This window comes from Vicugna pacos, chromosome X (assembly GCF_048564905.1).
Source record: "Vicugna pacos chromosome X, VicPac4, whole genome shotgun sequence".
Taxonomy (NCBI): Eukaryota; Metazoa; Chordata; class Mammalia; order Artiodactyla; family Camelidae; genus Vicugna; species Vicugna pacos.
In genome coordinates this window covers 108,455,182-108,470,058 of record NC_133023.1, presented here as the reverse complement: position 1 = coordinate 108,470,058, position 14,877 = coordinate 108,455,182, and the positions used below count along the sequence as shown (strand labels likewise).

At 35.0% G+C, this 14,877-nt stretch overlaps 1 protein-coding gene and 1 non-coding gene across 2 annotated transcripts in view; both read left to right on the top strand.

Annotated features, from left to right (window-relative positions):
- The window catches only part of HTR2C (5-hydroxytryptamine receptor 2C), a 212,637-nt gene that overhangs the window by 35,053 nt on the left and 162,707 nt on the right, over positions 1 to 14,877 (top strand). The gene's annotated exons all lie outside the window — the stretch shown is intronic.
- Positions 5 to 134, top strand: LOC116279271 (small nucleolar RNA SNORA35). Its single transcript, XR_004188636.1, has one exon. It is a non-coding gene; the product is annotated as a small nucleolar RNA SNORA35 (small nucleolar RNA).

Genomic DNA, 14,877 nt, shown 5'->3' with positions numbered 1-14,877 from the left:
TCTACAGCACTGGCAAGTGACCCATTGGGCTCCTCCTTGACCAAATGGGCATCGAGCAGTGCAAAAGCAAATCCCCCCAACAAAGCTGGGAGAGTCATGCTGTGGGCTACTCCTGCATGCAGGGGGATACATAGCACCTGGGCCCTGGGACCGTGCCTAAGGAAAATGAAGGGGTGAAGAGACAAAGCAAGCAGCTCAGAATCTGCTACTACTAGATAAAGGTGCCCATATCTGTATCAGCTCAACCGCAGGTACGCAGTAAATGTTATAACCCTTACTGCATTATTATCATTATTATTGCTGGGTGTGTCACTCTTAGCAACTCACATTAACCGTCTTAGACTCGGTATCCTAGTCCATAAAATAAAGCCGACACTAGTGGAATGATCTAAGTAACTGATCTGATTACATTATGGATTAAATTCATTTAAATTCCCTGGCAAAGTGCTCATTGTTAGTGGGACAGGAGAGATAAGTTGTTTTCTTCTAGTGGCAAAAATGAGATTACAATTATCCCGCAGATGTTGACTCCTGTGTATTTATTTGCCCCACATTCCTAGCAACTTTCTGACTGGCTAGCCTTCCTCAGCCTCCTCATTCCCTGTAGATACTGTAACAGTCTATTTAAACCTACTGTTGACAAAATTCCTTTTCCAATTATTTCTTATGATTCAGATCTACACTTAAGAGCTATTTCTAGTCCCTTATTTCTTGTGTAATACCTTTGAATACTCAATGCTCCATGAATTTCTCCCATTACCGCACAGTTTGGCAATGACCAATTTCCCATTTTTGTATTCATTTATGTTATTATCTTATTAGCTAAGTTTGAAAGCAAAGACTTTATCTTCTCATACATCTTAGTAGTTACTGCAATGCTTAGTCCAGTGCCTTGCATAAAATAGATGCTCAATAAATGATTACTGATGGATAAAGTTACCTATGAAGTAGGCATTAATTCTTATAACAAGAACTTGAAGAATGCTCTAGAAAATTGAATACTATAGCTTTAGCACCATATAAAACATGGCACTGGGGGTGGATAATAGCTTAGTGGTAGAGCATATGCTTAGTATGCATGAGGTCCTGGGTTTTATCCCCAGTACTTCCATTTGAAAAGAAAAAAAAAAGTGACACTGTTTTATGTGGTAAATAAAACACAGACGGAAAGTTAATTTAAAATCCAGAAAAGATTAATTTGTGAGAGATGAATTCATGATAAGTTATTTAAGTGAAAATAATTACTTTAAAGGAAGACCTCACGCTTTTTTTGTGTTAACATTATGTATGGTAAACTTGACTTCCTAGGAAACGTCTTTAGGGTCCTCAGCCAGGAAGGACTCTGGACTCATAGGTCTCAATTCAGGTCATGGCTATGTTCTGATAATTAGGCCAACATTATAAAATAATGTACACAACTTGTAGCTTATAATTTTCTTATTTTCAGACAATTGAGAGGAAATGTATCAGTGAAAAATATGTATCAAACTAAATAAATCCTTGTTGATTGAAATACAAAACCCAATAAAAATATGACACCTTTTTTCCTGACAATTGGCAAGGAAAGGACTTTTTTACACAGTATTTTTTAAAAATTATTGTTGTTTCAACCATCATCTTTATTGACACTATTGAACCAAGGATAAAAGAAATTTAACCATCAGGTATGTGGGTAATAGAAAATGAGAGTAGAAAATGGGCCTTGTCTTGAGGTTCCAGAAATTGGTCTCTTTTTAAAATGAAAATAAATATTGTCTTTCCTAGACTTATGGCAAGATGGTGTTCACGTGACCTACCAACCTTATAAATGAATGTGTTATAATGATGCAGATTTTAATTTTTCCTCTTATTATTTTAATGCAGAATAAATGCTATTTGAACATTCCCCTGTCTTTCCAAAGCCACATACACACATTTTACACTGATAACAGGATGTGGGAAGACAGTCATTTAAATAGATTTTTTAAACTTAATTTCTTAAAATAATGTAGTCTAGGGACTTGTCTTGGAAGTCTATGTGGGTAGTTGAGAATCTGTCAACATAATGTCTGTTCTCAGCATTTTTCCTAAGGGCAACATTCTATTTTGTTTCCCGTGTAATTATTTTTGCTTTTTTCCCCCCTGCTGGTGTACTTTAATTTCATTTAGAACTTTGAAGATGGAAAATTATGATTGTTCAGATGCTCTTATAATATATAAACAGTTGTGATAAAGACTATGAATCTTTTTGATAAACATCTACTTATAGTTAAATGAAGTGTTATTTAGTATAGAATGTAGTATGCAAAAGAAAAAGCAATTTATCTAGGAAATACTTCTTTCCTTGTTGCAGTTACCCTCTTGTTGGCTCAGTGTATCTAAATTTCCTATTTGTTTTTTGTTACTATCAAGACAGCAAATTTCTATCTGGAGCAGATGATGTAAATGCCATTGTTCAAGTACTTAAAATTCATTCTGCTGCAGGGAGTTTTTATCATTAAACTTCTAATTTGGCGATATTAATAAATTGAAACTATGGACTATTCTGTCTCGGATGTCTGAAACTTTGTTACATATCTGAAGAGAAAAAAATACATATATATATATTGAAAATTGTGCCAAAAAACTTTGATTATTTCTTAACAAATCAGTGTAAAGATTCATTTTATTAATATATAGTATGATGGTGGGTAAATGCTATAAAATTTTAGTCAGCCATTAGTTGTATATGAATTTCTCATGGACTTTACTTGTTTCCTTTATTAATGTCTCCATAATTTACCCCAAAAGAAATTTAAAATTATGATGTCCTGATACTTTTTTGAATAGCATGTTTAAATTTAAATCTATTTTTAAACTTCAAATTTAGACCCCACCTCACCTAGCCCACATATTTTACCATCAGGAAAGAATGAGAGAGAATGCCATTTTTTTCACTCTTAGCCACATTTTCAATATTGGAATGATTAAAACTGGACCAACAGAAGTTTTTCACTTAACTTTATTCTTACAACTTTAAGACAACAAATGAATATTTTGTGGAAATATTCATAATAACTTATAAACATACAACATATACATGTAAGTATTCGGTACATATAATTCCATAATGTTTACTATTTTTCAGTGATTACTACTTTAGAAATACTTCCACTCAGTGTAATAAGGTAAACTGTGAACAGTATCCCATAGTTGGACAATTGTACAATCAGCAGTGGAATGATTCTAATTGAACACGTGTTGAACAAGTCAACTATTGTTAGAGAGACCATACATTCCAGATTGTCCAGGATAATCACAGTTTACACTTATGGAGCAAATATGAATACTTTCTCTGCCTCTCAAAAGTGTCCCAATATGGATGCTACATTACATGCTTATTCTATCTCTTCTGCACCTATAATCTAAGAATTACATGCTGAGAAATAGGAAAGAACTATAAGCAAATGTCCCTTACTCAGAGGAGCATGCAAATATATTAAGGATACAATAAATACATATGGAATCACTGCAAAAGAATCTGTAATTCTTTGTATTAAAATTCTAAATATGTGGTGCAGGCAGTAAGCACTGGGGGAATTCGGAGACAACGTAAATAGACATGGAGACTAGAGTTGTTCTGCCAAAGGGCCTTGCAGGCATGTGATCACATGGACAAAGTTCTAGGGATGGAGATGATTATAGTTCACAGCTGATCAATGTAACAGTAGAAATGACGGAATACAAAAAAGGGTATTGTAGAAAGAAAAAATCACTAAAGACTTAGAAATTCTGGTATCTCGTCCGGGCTCTGCCACTGGTCAGCTTTATGTTATTGAGTAAATTACTTCTTCCCTTTGGCTTTAGTTCCTTCACCTATGAAAAGAGGACGTGACTGGAGTCATCCATTCACCTGTTATTTATTGAGACTACTTTGTGCAAGGCACTCTGCCAAGGACTGTGTAACTGATCTCTAAAATTCCTCTCCTACCCCACCTTCCATGGCAATCACTTTCATCACCAGTGATTCCAGGGACATAGTTGTAACTGGTTTGGGATCATGTGCTTCTCTATCAAAAAAGAATATTTCTTGCAGGCAAGTGAACTCAAACCAGCAAATATTTGCTATGTTAAGTTGGCTTGAAACTTTTCCTAACAAGTGTCCTTTATTTCCTAATTGGATTAAGACCATATTTTCATTCCCTGTGATAACGATGCAACCCCAGAATGGTAGAGGAGTCTTCCGGGAGAAGTTGGCATTGCGTATTTTCAGAGTGTAAAAGCTGCTGTTATGCTACAGGTAACTGAGCCTACAGCCAGCTCAGCTGGGAAGGATGGATACCATGAATGGTCTCCTTTGTCACTTCTCACAACTGATGCCTGTCCCCTCAATTGCTGTACCACCCTGGTCTCAGGAAGCTTGCTCTTGTTCCCGGTTCTAATCACCTAACAGGAGAGCTCATGCTCTCTGGAGTGAAGATGTAGCAACTGAACAAGGAACTCTACCAACTCAAAGAAGCTGAGATGTCCTCTGTGAATCCAGCTGGTTCAAGACTGTAAGCCCACTTCCCTGGCAGTTTTTCCTACTGAAGGGAGTAGAGAATGTGGCCCTAAACCATCAGAATAGATTATACATCACTTTTGGTAATACACATGGATGCTCCACTCTATTAACTGGAGAAGTTGGAGGTAGATCTAGTCTAAAAGGCATCTGAGGAGCAAGAGAAAATTTTTACTGGTATAATATTTACTCTGTCCTTTAAAATCGTGGTATGATAAAAGTAGTTATGTTTATCCAGAAATAAATCTGAGCCTTCTTAAAATAGTAGATATAAAATATAAGATTAAATATTAACAAAAATTGTTAAAAGTTAAGTTGCTACTTAGGTCATTTACCTTTGTCACATCATGAAACAGAGACAGATTTTTTTTTTTTTGGTAGAAGCACCAGAATATATTTAAATTAAGTCCAGCTGCCAGTCTGCCTGACTGCTTTCAAGATTGTTAGTGGTGGTCATGGTTATAGTGGTTGGGGATGAGAGGGAGAGAGATTAAGATTTTAGAAAGAATTGTTGAATATGCAGAAGTAACAGAAAATTGGAGCTATAATAGATGGTTGATCACAAATGGTTGCTGCAAGGAAAGCAAATTATTGAAATTTAGAACTGAGGGTATTTATTTTTTTCCTTATGCTACCTTTAACACGGGACAGTTGTAAACATTACTATAAGGGGTTTCCACTTGCTTTTTTGTGTGGTTAGGTATGGAACGGGGAAACTCAAGCCTTTCAGGAAAATATTCTAAGTGAATTCCAAGTGCTGAGAAATTTCTACTAGTTTTCCAGGTAGTCCCATTACAAATTTTAAGCTTTCAGTGCATTTTTTTTCAGAAATATATACTCCTGTATATTTAAATCTGTACATGTGCTAAGGCAACTACATAAAGCGTTAAACCAGAGAGACGAACTCTGATAGGAGCTGAAAATAGAGTTGTTAAGTTAATCATTGGGAATCTGTCTTTTCAAATATACTGCTTGTCAATTTCAAATCAATCTGTTTCATTCTGCCAGTCATATTAGACTATTCTACCCACTCGATTTACAAAACACTTAAATTTTGAAAACTTCTGACTAAAAGGGGGAAATAACAAGAGGAAAAGCACAAGGGCATATAGAATCACTTGACAATGTGTTGAAATATTAATCCACAGACATCTCTGACTCAGTGTATGTTTAAAATGAAGGCCAAATTAGAAAGTAGATTATTTCTTTTGAAAATAGCCTCAATTGTTTCAGGGTGTAGAAGCAAACACAATTCAAACCTCGTTTTCTCTGTGTGTGTGTGTGTGTGTGTGTGTGTGTGTGTAATCATTGTTCTGGCAAAAGGTGGGGAAGGGTACAGCTCAGTGATATAGAGCATGTCTAGCATGCATGAGGTCCCAGGTTCAATTCCCAGTACTTCCACTAAAAATAAAAAAAAACTAATTACCCCCCCAAAAATTAAATTAAATTAAATTTAATTTAATTTAAATTAAATTAAACATATATATATTGTTCTGGCAGAATAAGAGCATGACCCAAATTCTATGCCTCATTCCCAAACTTCTAGAGATTGGTAACACCTTACCGAGTTGTTGGAAGAGGCAAAAGGCAGGAGAGATGAGAGCTCACACTGAGATCTGGAAGGACAGATAACCAGCCATCATCAAGCTGAGACTCTGAGAAAGGCAAATTTGCTTTTAAAAAGACAATAGAGAGGCTTCATTTTTTGCAGTTGAAGAAGGCTAGAACTGCCTAAGGGAAAACAAGAGTCAAGACAAAAAGAAAGGAATCTGAGTTGAGACCAACAGAACAATGCATACTTCCTTTCTTCCTGATAAATTAGAAAACTTTTGTAGGGCAGAAAGCATAATCGGAAGAGCTTCAGGGCACAGGGTTTTCAGGGCAACTGACTGAGCTCTATAACCACAGTATAGACTACTTTGTGTTTTTAATGTAGAAGGAAATGACTGATTAAGTACAATGTTTTGCTGATTTTTCTAAACAAAACTTAGAGAATTTCAGAAATGGGGAGTGCCTTCTCAGATGAGCTAACATGAACCTACTCATTTCCCGAACTATGTATTGAGAACAAGTTAAGACGGGGCTTGACAGTTCAATACAATATAGAAATTCATAGTTTAAGGACAAAGTCTTTCAGTTTTAACATCTTCAAATAGGGATTTAACAGCATTGGTCACTATCCATTTTTGAAATGCAGAGGCATGAGATGTTATATTACCTGCACTGTAGGTTAGTTAACATATAGCTCAAATTGGAATGGAATTCTTGTACAACTTCAAAAGCGATCATTTGTAATATATTTTTGACCATTATGTAATACTATCTCATTACATTATGCAATACTATGTCAACTGATTCAGTAACATTCTAAGGGAAGAATGAATATCGTTGCTGATCTTAAAATTTTGGGTTTTGCTTTTACTTGAGCAGCTCCATAAATTAATTCTCATTTGGTACATTATTTTTATTATGAAAAGAAAACTAAATGGCTTCTCTTGTTACAAAAAGTAACTGTGAACATTCTGATCAAACTTTCATTGATTTCTATTGTGATAAAACAATGTGAAATAAACATCTCAAATGCTATTTACTGATGATTAAATTGTACATATTTTTAATTCCATTTACAAATTCTGGGAGGAATTTGTCTTTTAAGGAAAACATGATCAGAAAGTACGGACACATCTGTTAGAAGTATCCCAGCCTTTATCAGACGGTTGTATTCTGCCATAGCATAAAGAATCCTGATTTGCTCAAGCAATATTTCAATCTAAAATCTAGGAGGCAGGTGCTCACTTGTCCTCTTCCATGCTTAGAAGATACAGGGAGGAGGCCATAGTGGCAACTGTCACCATGATTGATTTCATTGGAATAGAAGATTGACCAGCTGATTGTTATCAATGGGTTGAAAACTCACTCCGAAAAGTGAAACTATTATATTAAGACTCCTAAAGATAGAACAAAGCAGTAATGTTTTGAAATGGAAATATTTTGAAATTGAAGATATTTTTCTCATGTCATCTCTTCTTCTAAACAACACAATTAATGTTTAAGCTATGTGTTGTTCACAGATTATAATGTTGCAAAGATAGAATGTACATCCAGTGACAAAAATACTGATAAAATGACTGAGATTCTTTATCTTAATGTATTATTCTACTTGGGAACTTTTTGTAGAATTATTAGGAAATGTAAGAATATTCATATATGATCAAACTATTTTACAGTCTTCCTGTCTTTGAGTTTGAAGTGTATTACAGGTTAAACTCAAGCCAGGAAGTAAGATTGTTTTATAGAACTCTATGACTCTCAAAACTAAAATTTGAAGTGACTATATAGTACACCATAATGGTAAAATAGTAATTATAAAGTAAATATAATCATAATTAAAACATAAATTTATCATTCATTTTTATTCAACGAGTAGTTATATAACGCTTAATATGTACAAGGTATTTTCCATCAATAATCTATTCTTAATGATAACCCTCTCAGCAACTTAGTAATGCAGGTACTATTATCTTCAACTGACTGTTGATAATGCATCCCTGAACCACAGAACGTAGGATGGCATCACTCTACATTTCTGCTTAAATGTATTTTGCGCTCACTTTGAATGAAACGGTAAAACATAAATATCATTAAGTAAGAACAATCAAAGGAAGCTTCTTACATGACATGGACCTCTGGCTAGAGTCAAGTACGTAGATGGGCCGTTAAAGACTTTGTCAATCACATCTTATCTTTTGCAAGACCACAGGTAGAACTGTATCCACATTTTGAGATTACTCCAGTCTCTTACTGCACAGAGTGTGGGTGTCACAGAGTGTTCCCACGCCAAGTTACAGTGAAGCTTGAGAGCAAATGTTTAACAGCTGCAGTTTTGGTAACAAATTACACACATTTTTTAAGATTATTGAAACATTTGAATTTGATATTCGATGCAAGCACACAAACATCTTCTGAAGACTCAGTGAATACCAGGCTCTATGCTAAACACAATGAAGACAGAAGCATATTCTGTGCATTCAAGTAAGTTTACAGTCTGGGGGTAGAGAGCTCCTGACCCTCCTTTTCAAAAGTAGGACTTTTCTACCTTATGTATTTGAGTTACACCATCTTTTATTTTATTATGCTTTTTGTTTCTCTTTGTTTCTTAAACTCAAATGATCAAGTGTTCGTGGTTAGGAGATTTTCTGCTTAAGTGCTACCTGCGTACTTTAGCACATAAAACTCACAAGTAGACTCAGATATTTTCTCCTAACATAAAACTGTTTTCTGCTTTTGCTGAGTCCCTATATTTAAGAACATGAAATCAGGACCCCTGTACTCTCTTGAAGGCTCTTCTGATATAGAAACCTTGGTTAGTATATTCTCATTTAAAGGTGAAGAACCAAATCTGTAAAATGCTGAGGGTGATTTTCTGACTAGCTCTTCTGCTGAAGGGTTTCTTCTCTAATTGATTAGCTTAAAAAAAAATTCTTGTCATTCCAAATTAGACTAGATGCCAGTGGTCATTCATATATGACAAAGGAAACTTTCATCAACAAAGGAAAACATAATTTTCTTTCAACAATTATTCAATGTTGTACTTTTTCTCAATAAAGGTCGAATTGCTCTCAAGAACAAAGAAGTATGACTACTTCCCAGCAGATGATAATGAAAAAAAATGGTTGAGAAAGAATATTACACCATTCCATCAGGATGTGGACTTCATTCAGGCAGTGATGAAATAAACTGCATTCATTTTTATACATCTTTGAAAATATCAAGTCTACATTTTCATAGCTTAGTCTTAGTACTGTACCTTGCATAAAAAAACAGAAAATTTTAACTGAGTTTTTTATTAATAATATGTGATATCTATATATATATTTCTTAGATTGCTCATACATTTTCAGTTTACTACTGACACACACGGTTACTAGGGAACATGATCTTTTAAAAAGGAGGAACAATGTTATTATTAATGCAGTGGATGTGACCTTCGTAATATCATATTACTTTTGCATCTTTTCTGGCTTGTAATTTTGTTCTGTATAAGTGAGGTTTCTGGATAAATTAGTTTTTGCTGCTTACAAAGCACCTAAAAACATATCTCACAAGAATCCTAGAGGTTACGTTACTGATCTGTGTCTTAGAAATGAATGAAGAAATATTAGTTACTTTAAATTCTCTGTTTTGTTGTCTTTAATGTATGTGCTGGTTTTTTTAATGCAAACTTCTCACTGCTGTAATGCTTTGTTAGCCTTCACATAGTATTCATTAACATCTTGTGTTTTTTAAATGAAAATATGAACCATAGAAAAATTAAATGATTTAACTTAGATAGTACATGGTGAGGAAGAACCTTTGAGCTTTGAGTTTCTGTCCTCTCTGCAAAACCAAAATTAATCTGTTTTAACAGAATAAAGCTCTCAGTATGAAAGAACTTTGCTAAGAAATTATGAAAGTACAAGTTAATTAGACTACAGAGCTACTGGCATGGGCTGACAGTTATTAATTACATGTTGTTGGGCTGGCTCAATTTCAGGCAATTGCTGCTAGACAAAACAAAAAAGTTTCTGTTAGTTTTCAGTCTTGCAGAGAAAAACAAGCCCTCAAAGCACCAACCAGGAAAGATCTCTATAAGGTATAAAAAAAGCAGATTCTAGATTTAAATTTTGGGGACAGTGTTTTGGAGGTTTATTCTCTTTGCTATATATTACAACTCAGACTATAGTTAGTGGAACAATTTGGGAGCTTGTGTGCTCACCTAAACGAATAGCTTAAATTGTTCAAAAATCAGTGTAGCCAGTGGGAGATAAGTGTGAGTTTGCCTTATATTAGGCAAATGATACGTCTCTGAGAAGTTAAATGTAACTGAACTTTTATCAAATCAGTCATATTTTGAGAGCATGGGAAGTGTTTATAGAACATTACGAGCTTCCTGGATTCACGCAGGAGGACTACTAGAACTACTTGTTAAAAAACAAAATTCAACTCAGTAAATTTTAAAGATCGAATTGGCCTTACTGAATGATGCATGAATCAGACAACATCCCATCTGGCAAATTGAAAAGAGCTCCAAGGAGCTGTACAAAACAGAAGGCTTTTATAGAGAGAAGGGGGAAAGAGTGGATTGTTTCGGGCTCAGGTAACCTACCTGTGGGGGACAGAAGGAGACTATGTGGCAGATTATTGGTTCTGACTAGAACAGTCCCAACTGACCGATTAAGACTGCATTCTTAGGGGGTGGTTGTATGCAATTAGGTTAAGTATTAAGTCTTGGTTTGCTGACATGGGCTTAGCACAAGTGACTCCATTTGGGACCTGTCATTTCTTTTTTAACATACTGCATTGTTCCCTTTTAATTTTTCCCCCTCATACTTTAATCAGATTAGTATCTTATTCTTGACAAATTAGATATGTCCCTCCTGTTTAGTGGTTTATTAAGTTGGCATATCATCTACTTACGAGAGCTGAAGATTTCAGTACTTGCCCTTACCATTAGAGGCTTTGAGGTAATTATTTTCTCAGAATTGAAAATATTGAAAATTAGTGGCAAAATATTGTAGAAACAAGTGAAGAGTGAGTGCATACTAAATAAGGTTTTAGTCCTCAATGCTGAGTTTCTTAATTGTGCTTAATCCATAGTCGTGATGTAAGTGGCTGAGGGCCTCAGGGTATGGGCTAGACATACAGTGAGAAGGTAAGTCAACGGAGAATGGCCGCTCAGATTAGCCCCAATGTGGATTCTCTATGAAAAACATTTCAGGTGGAGAGAACCAGAATAGAGCATTTTCCAGGAAGGGACTATGAGTAACTGGAGGGGAAAGACACATGAAAAGAACCAACAGAAAAGCCTAAGAAAAGACAGTTTTTAATACCTCTATTGTTTGGGGGGACAAAAGAATTTTTGAGCTGGTAACAATAGTCCCCATTCTATTCAATGCTGAAAAGCCACTTAATAGTTACAAGAGAGAGGGAAGGAAGTATGGGGAAGCTCAGGAAGAAATAGAGGAAAAGAAATGTAAATATCAGGTGGTGACAGAAATGTAAAATGTGGAAAAAAAGAGATATAATAAGGCTCATGTAAAGAAAAAAAACGTGCCTTAAGAAAACAGCATCACGGCCGTAGCTCCATAGAGGAGAAAATAGTGAATATGAGAAAATACAATGGGAAGGCTGAAGAACAGGGGGGCCACTGGGGGAGCAGAAGGGGAGGTTGAGGAAGGAGAAAGAAAAACTTAAAAAAAAACAAAAAAACACGAATGGATGACCAAGAATTAGGGAAACAAGCTGCCCTAGTTGGAAGCTGACTTCGGAAGCATAAAGGACAAAGTTAAGAGAATTTTTTTTAACATTTTTTATTGATTTATAATCATTTTACAATGTTGTGTCAAATTCCAGTGTTCAGCACAATTTTTCAGTCATTCATGGACATATACACACTCATTGTCACATTTTTTTCTCTGTGAGCTACCATAAGATTTTGTGTATATTTCCCTGTGCTATAAAGTCAGTTAAGACAATTTTTAAAAGTTTAAGGGAAATCTTGACGAACTAGTTAAAATCAGACAACCAAGCGTAACACAGCTGAAAGCACCTGTATGCACTGTGTAGTAGAAGAATACAAAAGGCAGGATTATACAAATGCAAAAGGTTGTGGTGATTTATGCAATTTCAGGGCAGTAGATCAGATTTAGTGGTGAGAAAAACATTTTTATGAAAAGTGGTAAATATAGATTATTTCTGAATGAACTGTCAGTCAGTAGATTTTTTTTTTTTTTACAAAACAAACATAGAAGAGCTATTAAAAATGTAGGAAATCTAGAAGGGATGATGGATAACTGTGGATGAGATGGAAAACAAACAGAAAATCAGGTTTGTGAATATCATGCACCACAAAAGGTGAGATTGCATCTTTTCTACGGACAATCAAAAGTTACAAGGATTTTTCACTTGTTAAAAGAAATACTTTAGAGAATATAAAAGAATTTGTATATGTTATTTAGTTTTCAGATTCACTGCAGTTCATTGTCAGATCATTAAAGAAATAAACATTGGATAGGTCAAATTTTATATCAGTTCAGACAAGTACTTTAAGACCTTATTCACTGACAAATATTAACTGAAATTGTTTGAAATTTCCAAGTTATTGAAGTCATTGAAAGAATATTTAAATTGTTTTGATATTCATAGTGATATCTTTGATTTGACCCTACGTTTGAACATTTTATTTTTAGAGCATACCAAGTATTTGCTAATGAAGGGTAAATTGTCTTTATGTTTAGGTTCCAGTTTCTGTCTTAGGGAGCTATAAGAAATTTAAATTGACTTTACAATTTTTCCTCAATCCATATCATAACTTTAAAGTTGCTTTAGAAACACAACATTAAATATCCTTTACACAACTGTCTTTTCATGCAAAGGTACAAGTTTTCTACGGTACACACACTACTCAAGACAGTCCATTATAACTTAAGATCTCTTCTCTATATGAAAAAATAATATTTTGGCAACATGCTTTGATTCTCATTTTTCAGTATGAAAAAAGATCTTTACAGTCTATTTTAAAATCAGCATTTCTCTTTTCCTCAACTTGAGGTTTCTACACATAGTTTGCTTAGCCCTGTTCAGTAACAGTTTACTAAATGCCTACTGTGTGCCAGGCACTGCACCGGGTGTTGGGGACCCAAAAAAGATTGTTATATTTGTTTTTAATTAATTGTTTCCAGTCTCATAGAGAACACAGATGTGCAGACAAATAATTAAAATAAAATGGTTTGAAGGCAATGATGGAACAAGTGTGAAGTCCACAAGCAATCTAGAGAAGGAAATAGTTGGGACTGTCAGAGCTGGCATCACAGGGGACATGGTGTCTAGCAGTGTTGAGATGGCCATGTATAAAAAGGGTCGAAGGTCATTCCAGACAGAAGAAATAGCATGTGCCAAGACAGAGATATCTTAAAGCAGTGTAATCTCTGTAGAAAAGGAAAACATAATTTTCCCTCTACCATTCTGAGTTCTTGACTGAGACCCTCCGTAGTAAGAGACAGATTGAGAACTTTATTAACATGCATACTTCTTGTATAAATAAATGTTTACTAGGCCATGCAGAGACAATGGGACACAGAGTGGACTTCTATCTCTAGACCCTGCCCCTAGATTTCCCCACCACACCCAACCCATATTCTTTGCAGATACCGCTGGTGATAGCTCTATGCTGGACTAAATTCTTTCAGGCAGTTAGGGGAAAGGTCAAAATTTCTTCCTGAGTCTTTTGGGCCTGAGTCTTTTGATTGTTTTCAGCTTGAAATAATCTGCATGCCAAAGAGATATTTTGTGGTAACAAGTTTTATTTTTGTTTTTTTTGTTTGTTTATTTGTTTTCTGGCTGTGTTGCTTTTTTTTAACATTTTTTTTATTGAGTTACAGTCATTTTACAATGTTGTGTCAAATTCCAGTGTAGAGCACAATTTTTCAGTTATACATGAACATATATGTATTCATTGTCACTTTTTTTTTTTTTGCTGTGAGCTACCACAAGATCTTGTATATATTTCCCTGTGCTATACAGTATAATCTTGTTTATCTATTCTACATTTTGAAATCCCAGTCTGTCCCTTCCCACCCCCTGCCCCCTTGGCAACCAGAAGTTTGTATTCTATGTCTATGAGTCTATTTCTGTTTTGTATTTATGTTTTGTTTTGTTTTGGATTCCACATATGAGCGATCTCATATGGTGTTTTTCTTTCTCTTTCTGGCTTACTTCACTTAGAATGACATTCTTCAGGGATATCCATGTTGCTGCAAATGGCATTATGTTGTCGGTTTTTATGCCTGAATAGTATTCCATTGTATAAATATACCACAGCCTCTTTATCCAGTCCTCTGTTGATGGACATTTAGGCTGTCTCCATGTCTTGGCTATTGTAAATAGTGCTGCTATGAACATTGGGGTGCAGGTGTCATCCTGAAGTAGGGTTCCTTCTGGATATATGCCCAGGAGTGGGATTCCTGGGTCATATGATAAGTCTATTCCTAGTCTTTTGAGGAATCTCCATACTGTTTTCCACAGTGGCTGCACCAACCTGCATTCCCTGTGGTAGCAAGTTTTGCTCCCCTAAAACATCAACAGTCCTTGGCTCCAAAAGAATAGTAATGCATCAGTCCAGATGCAGGAATTATCTTCTCCATTTTTTTGGTAATTATTTCATGTAGGTATTTTACACATATGATCATGACAAATATAGTACTAAATCCATAGCACCTACTACACTTTTCAAGCACTCGGGAGAGTACTTACTCTGTTTTCACTTATCAAATTCAGAGTTTTTCAATGCTATTTAAATATTGTGCAGAAAATATTAGCTG